This window comes from Camelus ferus, chromosome 4 (assembly GCF_009834535.1).
Source record: "Camelus ferus isolate YT-003-E chromosome 4, BCGSAC_Cfer_1.0, whole genome shotgun sequence".
Classification (NCBI taxonomy): domain Eukaryota; kingdom Metazoa; phylum Chordata; class Mammalia; order Artiodactyla; family Camelidae; genus Camelus; species Camelus ferus.
In genome coordinates, this window is record NC_045699.1 from 61,421,404 (window position 1) to 61,435,918 (window position 14,515).

The window sequence follows — 14,515 nt, forward strand, 5'->3', positions numbered from 1 at the left end:
ACCGTATGTCTCCTTGGAGATAAAGTCATCCCCAGGTTAAAAACCACTGGCTTAGACCAGTGGACTCGAATATTTGAGTATCAATCACAGTGTCCACCTTAATTACCTACTCTTCCTTTCACAGAATTTTCCCTGGAGAAGTAAACCTTTGAAGCTGTTTCATTTTAAAATGTGTGCTTTACTTGCAAGATCTTTATCATACTGTGCCCATTCTTTCTGATATTTGCTTCTTAAGAGTCAGAAGGTAGAGTCTGCAGTAATTACATGTCACCCGACTACCTCCCCAATTTTACCTCATACTAACTAACTGTGTCTCCATAGTAGTGTCCAAACTGGATGGGTAATATTTAAGGACGGCAACCTGTTTTAAGGTAGTTGATGTCATTATAAGACAGAGAGAGAAATGGGAGGGAAAAAATGTGAAGTGTGGTAACAAGCAAAGTTCTCCACACTCATTAGAATAGTTAGCATTTGCTTGTCTTTCATTCTGTGAACAGGCATTTTACTGAATCCGTTAGGTACATCATCATATTTACTCCACAAGAATATGTGAAAAGTATGCATTTGCTCATCTGTTTTACAAGTGAGGAAACTGAAACCAAAAAACCTTTTATTCTTGCTTAAGGTTGGAAACTATGGCATTTGTGCAACAGCTATGACGTAAAAACACAATTTGAACCCAATCCTCTACCACTCTGAACTCACTATTTTCTAGTCCCAACGTCTGCCAATATCTTTGTCCCTCTTCTTTTATGAGCCCATCCCATAGAGGTCTTAGCTTCTAGGATGCTTTCCTTCATGGGAAAAAAGACACTGGACACAGGAAGCAGGAGGGAGCTCTGAAAGGAAAGGGAGGTTATTGAATGAAAGCTTGAATCTGCCTTACAGACACATCTCCACAAGGCTGCTTTCTGACTCATACAATAAATCTTGCGCCTTCCAGTCACTTTCTTCAGCCACAGCTGCACACAACACAGTAATCACCATCAGAGGGGTCATCTCCAAATTGCAAAGGACAGCCCAGCAGAGGAAATTATAACAGATAACACATACCGCCTGTATGTATCCATCATGCAGAGCAGGGCTGCATGCAGAATTCTAACTCCAGCCCCCGTAGCTCTCCACTACCTTCCATTTCTTTTGCAATTGCACTGGTTTGATCTGCATTTTTCAAAAGTCTCCCCACTGGTCTCCCTGCTTTTTCTCTTCCCACTCCAATGCATTTTTCTTAATTGGATTACTTTTTTTTTCTTAAGCCACTTAACATTTCACTGCTCTGCTAACCAAAATGAACAAACTATAAAGAACTCCAGTAAAAAACAAAACAAAACCAAAGGAAACCAAGCCATAGCTTCTCATCTCAGCGTTGCAAAGCCCTTGGCCTACCATCCCCATCCTTCTGTGATCTGGTCCCAGCTTAGATCTCACTGCTGGCCTCGGTACCTACCAGATTCCACCCTACCGAGTCTCTGCATCGTACACATCAGGACTGCCCCCCACTGTCTTTGCCCATGATGCTCCTCCTGCTTAGAATGCTCTCTGATAACTCTCTGAGTCCAGCTTGCCCCGTTTCAGCCATCCCTCTTTCTTCCCTGTGTTCCTCTGAGAGGCTGACGTCACGGTACCCATTTTATAGGTGACCAAAAGGAGAACCAAAGATGTACAAGGCAAAGATCCAAGTCATGAAGTATGTAGTTTGTAGACAAGGGGACTGAAATCCAGGTCTTCTGGTCTTCTAATTCTTTGCCTTCCGTAGTAATATTCATCGTTTTGTTTTTTTTTAAGCCACACAATCCAAGCAGCATTTTGTATAGCCAAAACCACATCCAGCCCGCTTTCTCGCAGGTTATTTTATCTTCAGATTTCAGCTGGTAATATCAGCACAGCCCATGTATGAGCATTATTAAGGAAACTATTCTCCTGTTTCCTTTGTCCTAAACTTAAAGGAACCATCTCCAGGAGACTGATCAGAAACTGCTGTAACACTTGTACAGGTGATGCCATCTCCGGTTATCTTAATTGCATATTTGGGAAACCCACCCTGTGCCTGTTTCATATGGCATGCCATTTGGTGTTTATGACCATCATATTGGAGTTAACAGCATATGGGGAGCTCACCCACTCTGAATACTAAGTTGATCCAATCTCTCGCCCAGAACCGACATGAGAAATAACTAATAAAAATGATTACAATACTAGAGGGTCATATAAATGCCAAATGCAATAGCTATTCTTCATTATAAAGTTTCTTAACATCTCATCTCCACCAACATCATAAAAGTGGGGGAGGGAGAAGGCTAGATATTAGACATAAATAATTAGAAATATTTCCTCAAGCCTTACTTTAAATCCATGCATTCAGGATGAAGATGCAATTTTCGGGTCAACTTGAACGAAACCAAAATTTCAGGGGTAATTGAACTAGAAATTCTGTGACCTTTCCAAAGACCTCTCCTTGTATGTCTGCATTTTTCTCCCACCAGCAATAATAATAATATAAAAATACACAAGAATAACACTTAACTAAATCAGATGCAGATGGCTGTTTTATCAAGCAGAGTCAATTTTTATCATTTTAAAAGCTTTTGTTTTTGTTAAGGAAAGAAAATGGGCCATGTTCCCTTGCTTCTTTTTTTTAAGAGAAGAAAAAGCATATGTTTCTTAATTTGAAATGGAGTATTAATGGCGTTATCTCCTGAGAATTGCTGCGCTAGAGTGAATTGTAGAAAATGCATTGACTTGCAAGCTTTTTGGTAAATCCTTCTCTGACTTAGAGATTTAGTGGTATATTACATTAGCCTACCTTTCCAAGACAATACTGTATGCACAGTCCTGAGAGTCAATTTCCTGAGACTTTTTTTACTAGATCATCTTGTTTTCTTTGTTTATATTATTGATTTAGGGAAAATCATTTGGCGAATATTGAGTGTTCACCTAAATGAGAAGGCGGTAATATGCAGCGAGTAGGCAGAGAGGGATATTACATAACCGGGATAATAAAAACCTTGGCCCTGCACTGCAATTTATGGTTTGCATTATCCTGTTTGAACCTCACCATACCGCTGAGAGTTATGGGGACAGAGACTATCATCCCAATTTTGTTTTTCGGAAATCAAAGCATGGAGAGTTTTAAGTGGCTTTCCTGTGGCCCCCTTCCCACGTGCAGCTGGTAATTAAACCAAGGACTAGAGGCTTTGCCAGTAAATCTAATGTTCCCTCTTCTGCACAGAGCTGCCTCTAGATTAAAAATCAAGCAATCTATTCAGAAGCATTGATGGACCACCTACTGTTCAGCTGGTGCTAGAGCTAAAACAGTGAGAGACATAACGGTGTTTCTAGGTGCTGTCCCAGCACACAAGGTGCTTACTGCTGAGTCTCAAAGACAAGACAGAAATGTGGGAGCTATTTAGGGAGTAACGTATGAGTATGAACAACTGCAGCCTCAATGTAGGCTGGTAATGGGGGCGGCCTTACTCGAGAATGAATAGGAAATTAAAGATGTTATTAGCTAACATTTATGGAGCAGTTACCAGGTTCCAATCGCTTGAGTTGTCGCTTCTTTCCCTCATTCCACAAACATTTTCCAGGTTTGAGCCAAAGAAGGCGTTTCGGAGACTTGCAGAAAAGAAGTTCTAGTTCTGATGCTTTTAACTCCTGACCGGGAGCATGTGACTTCCCCTCTTTGGGCCTTATGTTAGTCGCCTGAAAGAAACCTTTAGAAAGAGCACCCAAGTTCAAAATTTCTGTAGGCAGCGTGCAAAATAAAGATAAAATATTGGCCGATGATAATGATCCTACAATCATGTGGGGTTTTTTCTTATTAGTATGGTTATGTTGATTATTATTACTCTGTCATAACGGCTGGAGATGCAGAAATGAAGAAAATGTCCCTGGTCTGCAGAAACTCCATCTAGTAAGAGAGATTTCCATATCCGTCTCTCCCTCCCTCTCCCCTTCCCTCCCTTCTTTCCTCCATCATTATTTCCTGAGTGCCTCCTCTGTGTCAGGCAAAGCACTAGGTCCTTGATTTTCAAGAATGTGTCAGGCGCTGACCAAGCCCTGAAGGAGAGCGCAGTCTCCGGGGAGAATCAGTCATGATGGGGAGTTACCGTGAAGGGTTAGAAGGACTGAGATGGAGGCACACCGAGGGGCAGGGGGAACGCAAGTCAGTGCCAGGCAGGCTGGAGAAAGCTGGAGAAAGCTTCTCTCGAGGTAGGAGAACTGGGAATTGGTGGACCTAAAGGAGCATTTGCTATTTGCCGCGGCTTCAGCGTTGCTGTTTCACCAGGGGGGTGAGGCTCAGAGCGCCTTCCTGCCATTCAGGGTCCTGCGGTGACACATGGCCAGGCAGGGCTCTCTGACTCCATGTCCTCTCTGTCTAACCCAAGTGTTATGTTTCTTTGCCATTTAGACCTCAGTTTCTCTAGTTGGAAAATTACAGGATTAGCGTAGAGTTTTCTAAGGTATGTTCTACCTTGAATATTAAAATTTTCATGGACTGTGTAACAGTCACACTGAAGTCTTCATTTGGGAGCCTTTTCACTATTTGTATCCCTTCCTTGGGAACTGCACCTTATCCACAGGCTTCAAAGATTACTGAAGACTCCCACATTTAGATACTCAGTCACAAACCCTTCTGAGTTTGAAACTCATCTATTAAATTCAATAAATAAATCTGAATATTTAATAGACATCTCATATGTAACACCTCCAAAATCAAAATCTTGATTTTTTCTCCCCATCAAAACCGTATCATCCCTAATCAGTCAATGGTGCCAACATTCACCTAATGTCTCTGCTCCTGCCTTCCTCTCCCATCTAATATCCAGCCCGTCTGTTCTCCAAAATATTCTCTACTCTAGTGAAACAGTACGGATCAAGGCACCTCACATCTAAGGCTGTTAAGTCTATTAGGAGAGAAGTTGGTGAGGAACTTCATAAAGAATGAGTCAGAAAAATATCATCAGAATGCAAAAACCAATCATAAGATCATTTAAAAGGTGACTGCCAGACCATGTGTCCCCAGGATGCAATGGGAAGTCACAGTCAATATCTGTGAACCTGAATGCAATCAGCTCTCTAGTATAACTTTCAGATCTTAGGACATACAGGGGATAGAGGAACATACACGATGACGCTATGAGTAAACAAATACAAATGTGGGCAAGTCCACGTGACAAAAGATCCTGTTAAAAAAATAATGTTAATTTTACAAGAGAAGAAAGAGTTTCCTTTTACAAATAATTCAAAATCAGGCAAAAGCAATCTACACTTCACAGGGGAGAATGTTGGCTACTTTTAGAGAGTACTGACCAGGAAGGGCCATTTAGCTCAAAATTATCTGGCTCATTATCTGTGAGATTTTTATATGAGTATGTGAGATTTATTGAACTATACAATTTAGACTTTGTGTTAATTATACCCCAAACAAAAACATATATTATAACTAACATAAAGAGAGAGAGAAAACTGTTAGAAAGTAGACTTAAGAAACACATTAACCTCATTCAGTGTGCAAATCTTATAGGGATTCTGATTTGGAAAAAGAAAACTTGTAAACAGAGACATTTTTGATACAATGAGGAGGTTCTGAACACAGATTAGATATTAGGTAAATGATAAGCTCATAATTCCGTTATGTGTGATGATGGTAATATAGCAACAAAAATGACAATGAGGAGAGGGAGGAAGAAGAGGAAGGGATAGTCCTGATGAGGTAGAGATACTGAATTAATTGCTGGTCAGCATGGTAAGATGCTTGATATTTCCTCTTAGGACTCTGGGCAGGGGCGAAAAACACTATGGCTCATGAGTTAACTCTAATTACCACCGGGATTATAAATAAAGTTTTATTAGAACTCACACCTATTTCATTGCATATTGTCTAGGGATGCTTTTGTATCACAATGGCGGGATTGAATAATTATCATGGTAATTTCTGCCTTCAAAGCTGAAAATACTTACTACCTGGCCTTTACAGAAAAAGTTTGCCAACCCCTGAACTGAGGAGTGAGAGAGGAGAAAGGAAGAAAGAAAGGAAGGAAGGAAGAAAAGAAGGGCAGGGAAAAAAAGAGAAAACCATAGAATGTTGATTAGCTGTATGATGGCTTCATACAAATTTATTTTCTGGTCTCTGTACTTTTATGGAAGCATAGGAGAGTTCTGTGTATTTTTTATATCTCTTATATATATATTTTTAATGTATCTTAAATGCAGGCATGTCCCACAGTAATTCATACCATCACCATCACCTGGAATTCTTCACGGGCTTCTAACAGTTCTCCCAGCATCCTCTCCTGTCCCCCTACACTCTGTTCACTACACTTGAACCAAAGTGAGTGCTTTCAGATCTAAACTAAATCATGTCATGTGTGTATTAAAATCTCCAGTGGAAACACCAAAGCCTGAAAAAATTCCACATTGCAGTCTATAGCAGGACCATAAATGAACTGGTGCATTCCCCCACCCTCGTGGGCTTCATTTTCTAACATTCTCTGCAACAGCCTCTTCTTAATATTCTTGGTAAACTCCAAACCTATTTCAAATTCAGGACTTTTTATGTGCTATCCATTTTACCTGGGAACACTCTTGCCTGGCTCTTTGATTGATTTCTTCCATCATACAAGTCTCATCAGAGAAAATTTGTACCTTATTAAAGCGGCATCTCCCCCAATTAATCTATATCCGCTATTAGCTTACAGTGTTTGAATTTTTCAGACTGTGTATATTTATTATAGGCTTGTATATTGTTTACGCATCTACTAGAAATTACGCTCCGTATAAATGGAAACTAACCTCTCTTATTTCTTACTTTATTTTCAGTCCCCTCAAATAGAAGCAGAGCAGAGACAGCTTAAAAAAAAAAAAAAAGAAAGACTAAAATAGCAGATTCACAGTGAGTAGACAGACATTCTAAAGCAAAGAATTCTAAAACAGAGATTCATGTGAGGTCAGCTAAGCAGAATGCTGATAAACGTAGGACCCTCAGCGCAGCAGCAGTTCCAAGAGAGGTGGGAAAAAAAAAAAAACAGCAGTTCACCACAATTCAACTCCCCAGATACTTATGAGAAACTTACTGGGCAAAAGATGTGACCCTAAGAACTGAGAATATGGAACTGTCTAGTGTAAATTCCTTTATCCTCAGTTAAATGGGATTAACCGTGAGGACAGTAACAGCTCACCTGCTAACCAGTGTTGATCATTTCCTGTGTTCCGTGCTCTGTCCTAAGGTCTGTCCATGTATTATCCCGTTGGCGTTCCTTTCTCACAGCAACACTCTGAGTTAAGCACCATTAGAACCTCCATTTTAAGAAAAGGAAATTGAGATGCAAAGAACTGGAGTGACTCACGAAGAGCCAGTAGGCGAGATACTCATAAACAGCGACCGATGTAAAAGACAGTATTATGGAGATATTTGCCAAACCCTTCTGTTGTAGGACTGAAGGAGTAGGCAGGATCTATCAGGGCAAGTCAGAGAAGGCGTCATAGATGAGGCAGGCAGAATTGCATTGGCGCCCGGTGGTAGGAGAAAGGCACTGTTACCCGGAGACTCGGGTGACAGGCTCTCCAGATTGACAAAGATCATGAGTAACGCTACAGGGATGGCAAACACAGTTGAGTGCTTAACTGCTGGGCTCTAAAATCTGACAGTGCTCAGAGCTGGAATCTCATTCCACTATATACCAGCTCTGTGACCCTATGGACGAGATCACAGCTCTCATTTCCTATTCTATAAAATGCCACCTGTCTCATTGGATTGTGTTGAGAACTGAAGTAAGGTAAGCCTGACATCTGAAGCGCCGTACCTGGTGCATAGCAATCAAAAACTTTTTCACCTCTTACCCCTTCTGTTATAGAAACAGTAAGTTTAGGAAGCATATCACCAAAGAAATCTGGTGTGATATTAGTCTGTCAAAAAGCATTCTGAGATCGGTTCACTGACAGCTATGGCTGTGAGAAGTTTGGACTTTGATCCATCAGAGACCTCAGAATCACGGAAGGGGGGCTGAGTGCTCTAGGCAGGAGATTCTAGGCGTTGTGGTTCTGAGGTGAACTCAGTGGGGCATCTCGAAGTATTATTATTTTATGATTATTATTAAACATAGTGCATGACCAAATAAAACAAAACCTCATTAAGAAGCAAAGGCAGCCCTCTGACAGCTAATGTGAGACTTTTGCGGAAGCAGTGGTGATCTCTGGAGAAAAAGCACCCCCAGGTTATTTTTGGAACTGTCAGTTGAGCAACAGCTAGAGAGTGGATGGAGGTGGCTGAGACGTACATCAGGAAGTCATTTTGAAGGTTATTGAAATCAAGTGAGCAGTGAGCACCTGAACAAGAGAAGTTACAGAGAATTTCAGAAGACGAGGGTGATGGGACAAGCCCTGAGGTCAAAAGGGAAAAAAATGATGGCAGAACTGAAACTGAAAATTAGAAAAAGAAAATGAAGACATTGGTTTTAGTAAAAATTAATCCAGAATGCAAAAGTTCTAAAGTCATGCAAAGCAACTCTTGGGGATGCAAAGCAACTCTTGGGGCAACTGAATTGGCTCCAGAAGACCCAGACGCCGTTCAGGGTCGGAAGTTAGTGATGTGGCTGACAAGAGTTTGAGGACGAAAAGACCTCCGATCCCAGGGTGATGTTGGTGATTTTGCCGCAGTACATCTTGTGCCGTTAAGGAGACAGAAAAATAAGCATTAAAATGTCAAAGTCGAATAGTAGAGACTGACACCCGAAAAGGTGATGGGGTAACCAATTAAGACTTTCTTCCATGGTAATCAGCTTCTTCGACATCACAGCTGAAATGTCTGTCTTCGAAACTTCAGAAACCTGTATCTCCCATGGAAGCATTAATTGAAACAGTTCTTCCCAACAGATTGCGTTGAGCACTATTGTGCAAAATGATTATCCTCTGGGCGGTGTGGGTGACGTCAAGAAGCGCAAGGGCCAGGCCTTTCAACCTACGCGTGTCTGGTCCTGTAGCATCCAGCACGGTAACCACGAGCCACACAGGGCTAGCGAGCTCTTGAAATGTGACTAGTCCAAATTGAGATGTGCTGTCAATGCAAAAGGCAGTCCAGACATCAAAGACTTCGAATGAAAAATGCAAAGTACCATTGATATGTTTATATTTATCAAGTGTTGACATAATAGTATTTTGGATATATTGAGTTAAAATATCTTGTTAAAAGCAGTTTCACCAGTTTCTTTTCCCTTTTCTAATGGGGCTACTTGAAAAACTAAAATTTGCACCCGGCTTTAATTTGTGGTTCACTGTATTTCTATTGCATGGGGCAGCTCTAGACCCTGATGGACTGGACTTCCTGTCCCCCCCTAAAATAACTGGCATTTCATGACTCCATTCCTTAGCTTATAGTCATTTTTAAAATCCTACCCACTTCTGAAACCCATCTGAAAAGATAGTGTTTCAATTCATCCTTTCCTGAGGTCTCTTCAGAATTCTGAATTTCTGCATTCACTCTTGAACTTCTAAGGAATTTATTTCCAGGCATACCTCATTTTATTACACTTCGCAGATACTGGCTTTTTTTTTTTTTTTTTTTACAAATAGAAGGTTTATGGTAACCTGGGCTTGAGCAAAGCTATCAGTGCCCTTTTTCCAACAATATTTGCTCGCTGTGTGTCTCTGTGTCACATTTTGTAATTCTCACAATATTTCACACATTTTCATTATTATTATACTTGTTATAAACATAAGACTTTAATGGATGAGGAGTTGCTTCTTATGCATGAGCAAAGAAAGTGGGGGGTTTCCTGAGATGGAACCTACTTCTGGTGAAGATGCTGTGAAGATTGTTGAAATGACACCAAAGGATTTGGAATATGGTATAAACTTGATAACGCGGTGGCAGGATTGAAAGGATTGACTCCAATTTTGAAAGAACTTCTACTGTGGATAAAATGCTATCAGACAACATCGCATTCTACAGAGGAATTGTTCTTGAAAAGAAGAGTCGATCCATGAGCACCCTTCACTGTTGTCTTATTTTAAGAAATTGCCACCCCAGCCTTCAGCAACCACCACACTGATCAGTCAGCAGCCATCAACACTGAAGCAAGACCCCCCCACCGGGGAAAGATTATGGCTCACGGAAGGCTCAGATGATGGTTAGCATTTTTAAACAATAAAGGATTTTTAATTAAGGTATATACATTGCTTTTTTAGACATAATGCTATCACACACTTAATAGACTACAGTGTGTATAGTGTAAACATAACCTTTTTTTACACATTTTACTGTATTTTTTCTTTTTAAAATAAAAAAAAATTTTTTTTACAAATTTTAAAGGTTACTTTCTATTTACAGTTATCACAAAATATTGGCCATATTTCCCATGTTGTACAATACATCCATGAGCCAATCTTACACCCAATCGTTTGTACCTCCCAGTCTCACCCCTGTGCTGCCCCTCCCCTACTCACTGTAACCACTAGTGTGTTCTCTGTATCTGTGAGTCTGCTTCTTTTTTGTTATACTCACCAATTGGTTGTATTTTTTAAGAAATTGCGTCACTTGCTTTATTACAATATTCACTTTCTTTGGTGGTCTGGAACCAACGTGCAATGTCTCCGAGATATGCCTATATGCTAATAATGTACTTATCTTAGCTTGAATGTAGTTTTCATTTGTTTTTTTTTTTCCAGGATATAATTTTTTTGAAGACAAGCATTGTACGTAACATGTTTTATGACCCATAGAGCCTAGCATCATGCTTTGTTTGTATGTTTTATCTCCTGAACTTAAAATAATTCAAGGATCCTATAATCTGTTATGGAGTCATGATGCTTCAGGGATCTCAGAAACTCTGATATATAAACTCTGATATGTAAAGGGAATGTGTTTTACATATAAACGGGAGGCACATCCCCTTGCTCCTGCTATTGTGATATTGTAACTACTCATGTAGAGTGTCAACAGCTTTGGACAGGGGAAAAAAAATAGATAAGAGTGAGTTTCTTAGAATTGAGAAGCTGAAACTTGAAACAGAGGCCATAAGAGAGCAGTTAAAGAAAGAAAAAAAAAAGTATCCTCGTGCCAGACAGTTGAGAGGGAAAGAGAGAGATGGAGAGACAGACAGAGAAGCAGAGGTTGGAAAAGTCTGATGGGCTTTTCTTGCTAGGGAACAACACGCAGTCCAAGTGGTCAGATTTTAGATGTATTATTCAAAGTGGGCTGATTCCTGTAACATACAACCCTCCACTTTCAATGGTCTAATGAAATAAAAATTCGAAGTTAGTTTTCTCTCACAATGTGATCCCTCATGCTCTGTTCTGCACAGCCACTCAGTGTACCTAGACTCCCTTCGTCTTCTGTCTTCTTCCTCCTCTAGATCATAGGACTGCTTGCCATCCAGCTACTGCAAGAGGAAGAAAAGAGATAGGAAGATTTATTAATGGATTATAACCAGAAATGCCATATGTAACTTCCATTCACCAAACTCCCACTGAGCCAAACTTAGTCACTTGGCTGCACTTGACTGTATAGGAAGAGTAGGAAACATGATTTAGGTGTACATTAGAGGAAAAGGGGAGATCAAATATGTTGATGAACACTGGCTTTTCCAGCACAACAGAGTACATACAGGACAGAGCTTTTAATCATTTGCTCTTCCATTCATTCTTTTAATACAGGATTTCTTGACTTTGGCACTATTCATATCTCGGGCTGGACAGTTCTTTGTTATACAAGGATATCCTGTGCATTGTAGAATGCTTGCCAGCATTTCTGGCCTCTACCTTCTAGATGTCAGCAGCATTTACTCCGTCCCTCCAGTCATGCCAATCAAAAACGTCTCCAAATATTTCTGTATGTTCTGAGGGGGTGGAGATCGACCCTAGTTTGACTTACTGTTCTTTATGGAGTATTTTCTGAATGTCATGAAATATCTCCTATTTACTAAAGTGGTAAAATGATAGAAATCTTGATTCAAAGACATCAGGAGTCTGTTTTTTCCTGATCCTTTATTCACGGTGGTCCCTCAAGCATCACACCAGGGAGATGCCAATTAAAGATAACAGATCTCTCAATTTTCAGCCCATCTATATGCCTGCACATAATATTTATCTCTACTTTCACCTCCCTGGCTCTCTTGTCGTATGATCAATAATTTACCTGTAGATTATCTTCTGTTTTCAATCCCTGTTCAATCCTCTTATTCTGTAATAGTGAATTCTCCTTCCCATAACTCTTCAATCTACATGCTTGGTCTAAGATTCAATCTTTCTTCTCTTCTGTAAGAGGGAACAAGAATCATACAAGAACTAAAATTACCATATCCCAGAAATATCAACAAATTGGCACTCATGCTGTAGTTACCACATCCTGCACTCTTGGTAGACATCACTAATCAATCATGATACTCTTTCCTCCTGAACCTGGAGACCACCTCGGAATCCAGGAAGCACTTGAGATAGCTACTATTGATTAAACAAGATTGTAACAAGAGATTACAATTATTTGGTCTCCAAGCTGTGGTCATTTTTTGATCTATAGAAACTGAGAAGCAAGTGATTAAATGGAGTGCCCAGGCCATATGGAGTTTTGGTCTTCTAGCTTCTTGCTTCTTCTTCTACCCCTGTGGTGTTAGTTAATGAGGCTTGTCCCAGCCCAGTGGGACTGGCTTGGAAGTATAACTTTGGAAAAGGGTTCTAAAAGCAGGAGTATTGTTTGGATCAGTGGTTGGGGTGAACTTGAGTTTAACTAGATTCTCTTTTCTTTGCTTTTTGAGCAATAAAGAATCCTCTGGTGTATTGAGCAGAGATTGGAGGAGTATAATAACGCCCGCCACCATGATTTTTAAGAGATCAAAGGAGAAAGAAGATTCTGAATGGCAACTAAATGCCTGAATTTCAAATTCAAGCAAAAATAAGAAGCATCACATACAAAATTGGGTTAACTGCAGCAGAATGCGTGGAAGGTGGAAGTGGCATGTATATTTGAGTAACAGAATTTGCGATTCCGTGTTAGCCAGTCTTTTTAAGAAAAAGAAAATTATCAGAGTCTGGTGGGAAATCAGAAGCTGTTTATGCTTTATCGTTTGTATACAATAAAATATACTGGGAAGAAAAATTGATCCTGGTTCATTTTCTCATCTGGGTTTTATTTATCTACGCTCAGCTTTCCCAGCTGAGGCTCATACCATCTGTGTTTATGAGAAAAGGGCTTATACTTCCATCTTGCCTTTCGATAATTATAGGTCTCCCCAGGAAAATGGCTTTACAGAGAAACTTTATAAAGGTTTTAAAGATTTTATTATGAAGGATTCAGCCCTTCCACAATTATTAGTTGTAAAAAGTGCCTTGTAGCCATAGCCATTAGAACAGCTATCGATCCTTTTACAGAGGGGAGACTGACTCACACACCCACGTGAGCGCCGTACCTTGGCATCTTTTGAACTCACATAATGTGGTGAAGTAAAACGATCATTTTTCTTGTTGAAGGGCCTCTCGTCCCCACTGATGGTAACACAGTCAACTTTAGTCCCTTGGGCAACAATAACCACAAATTTCACTTTTGTTTTAACAGTTACATTGGAGGCTGTAATGAACTTCACCTTGTTTCATGCAGTCTGTTCCAAGAGGTTGTTGCTAAACTTGTTAAACAGATAATTTGCCAAATATCTCTTGACTCAGTCATCCTCTCTCCATCCTCTTTGCCTTGGCCATCAACTCCTTTGGTTGGCACCACTGAAACACCTTCCAATGGGTATTGCTCCTATGCGTGTGTCTCCCTGCTGTAATTATTTACTGCCTCTCCCTTGCCTGTAGGAGTAGGTTCAAATGGTACCACAGGCATGCTAAGCCCCTGGTGATCTGGTTCTCAGATACTTTTCCTCTTAACTCGCTCCCACATAAACACCCTGAACCAGCCTGACAAATGAATAATCACATCACATCTCATTGAGTGGAATAAACAGTTTGTGGCATGCCTTTCAGGGCAACTGGATTGTCTCATCTATGGCAGAGAAGTTTTAGAACCAGACAGATGTGAACTTTCACTTTTGTTTCTTCACTTAGTGAATGTCTGTGAGAAAATCATTTAACCTCTGGAATCTCATGTCCTAAAATGGGCGTAATGATAAGAATAAACAGACGTAAGAGGCCAGACACAGTAGCTGTCCCACCATGGCTGTGCCATAAAGAAAGAACTATATTTCCATAGGTTATTTAATATAATGGGAAAGTATATAAGTGTCAGAGGCAAGCGGGTCAGGTTTTTAACTTCTCTGAATCTCAGTTTTCTCATCTGTAAAATAGAGATCACGAAATGGGTCTAGCTGGGTTGTTAAGATGAAATGTGATAATAGATATAAAATGTCAAGTACATCGCCCAGCATAAAGTCAGTGTTTCAAAAACTGGTATATATGATCACTATGATGCCCTCCATACAATAAAATGGCACTAAAATCATGATTAAACTGCATTCCAACCACACCGCATTAGTAGTGAGTTAGAGGTGAATTCATGCTTGTGGGTCATTTACTCACTCACTTT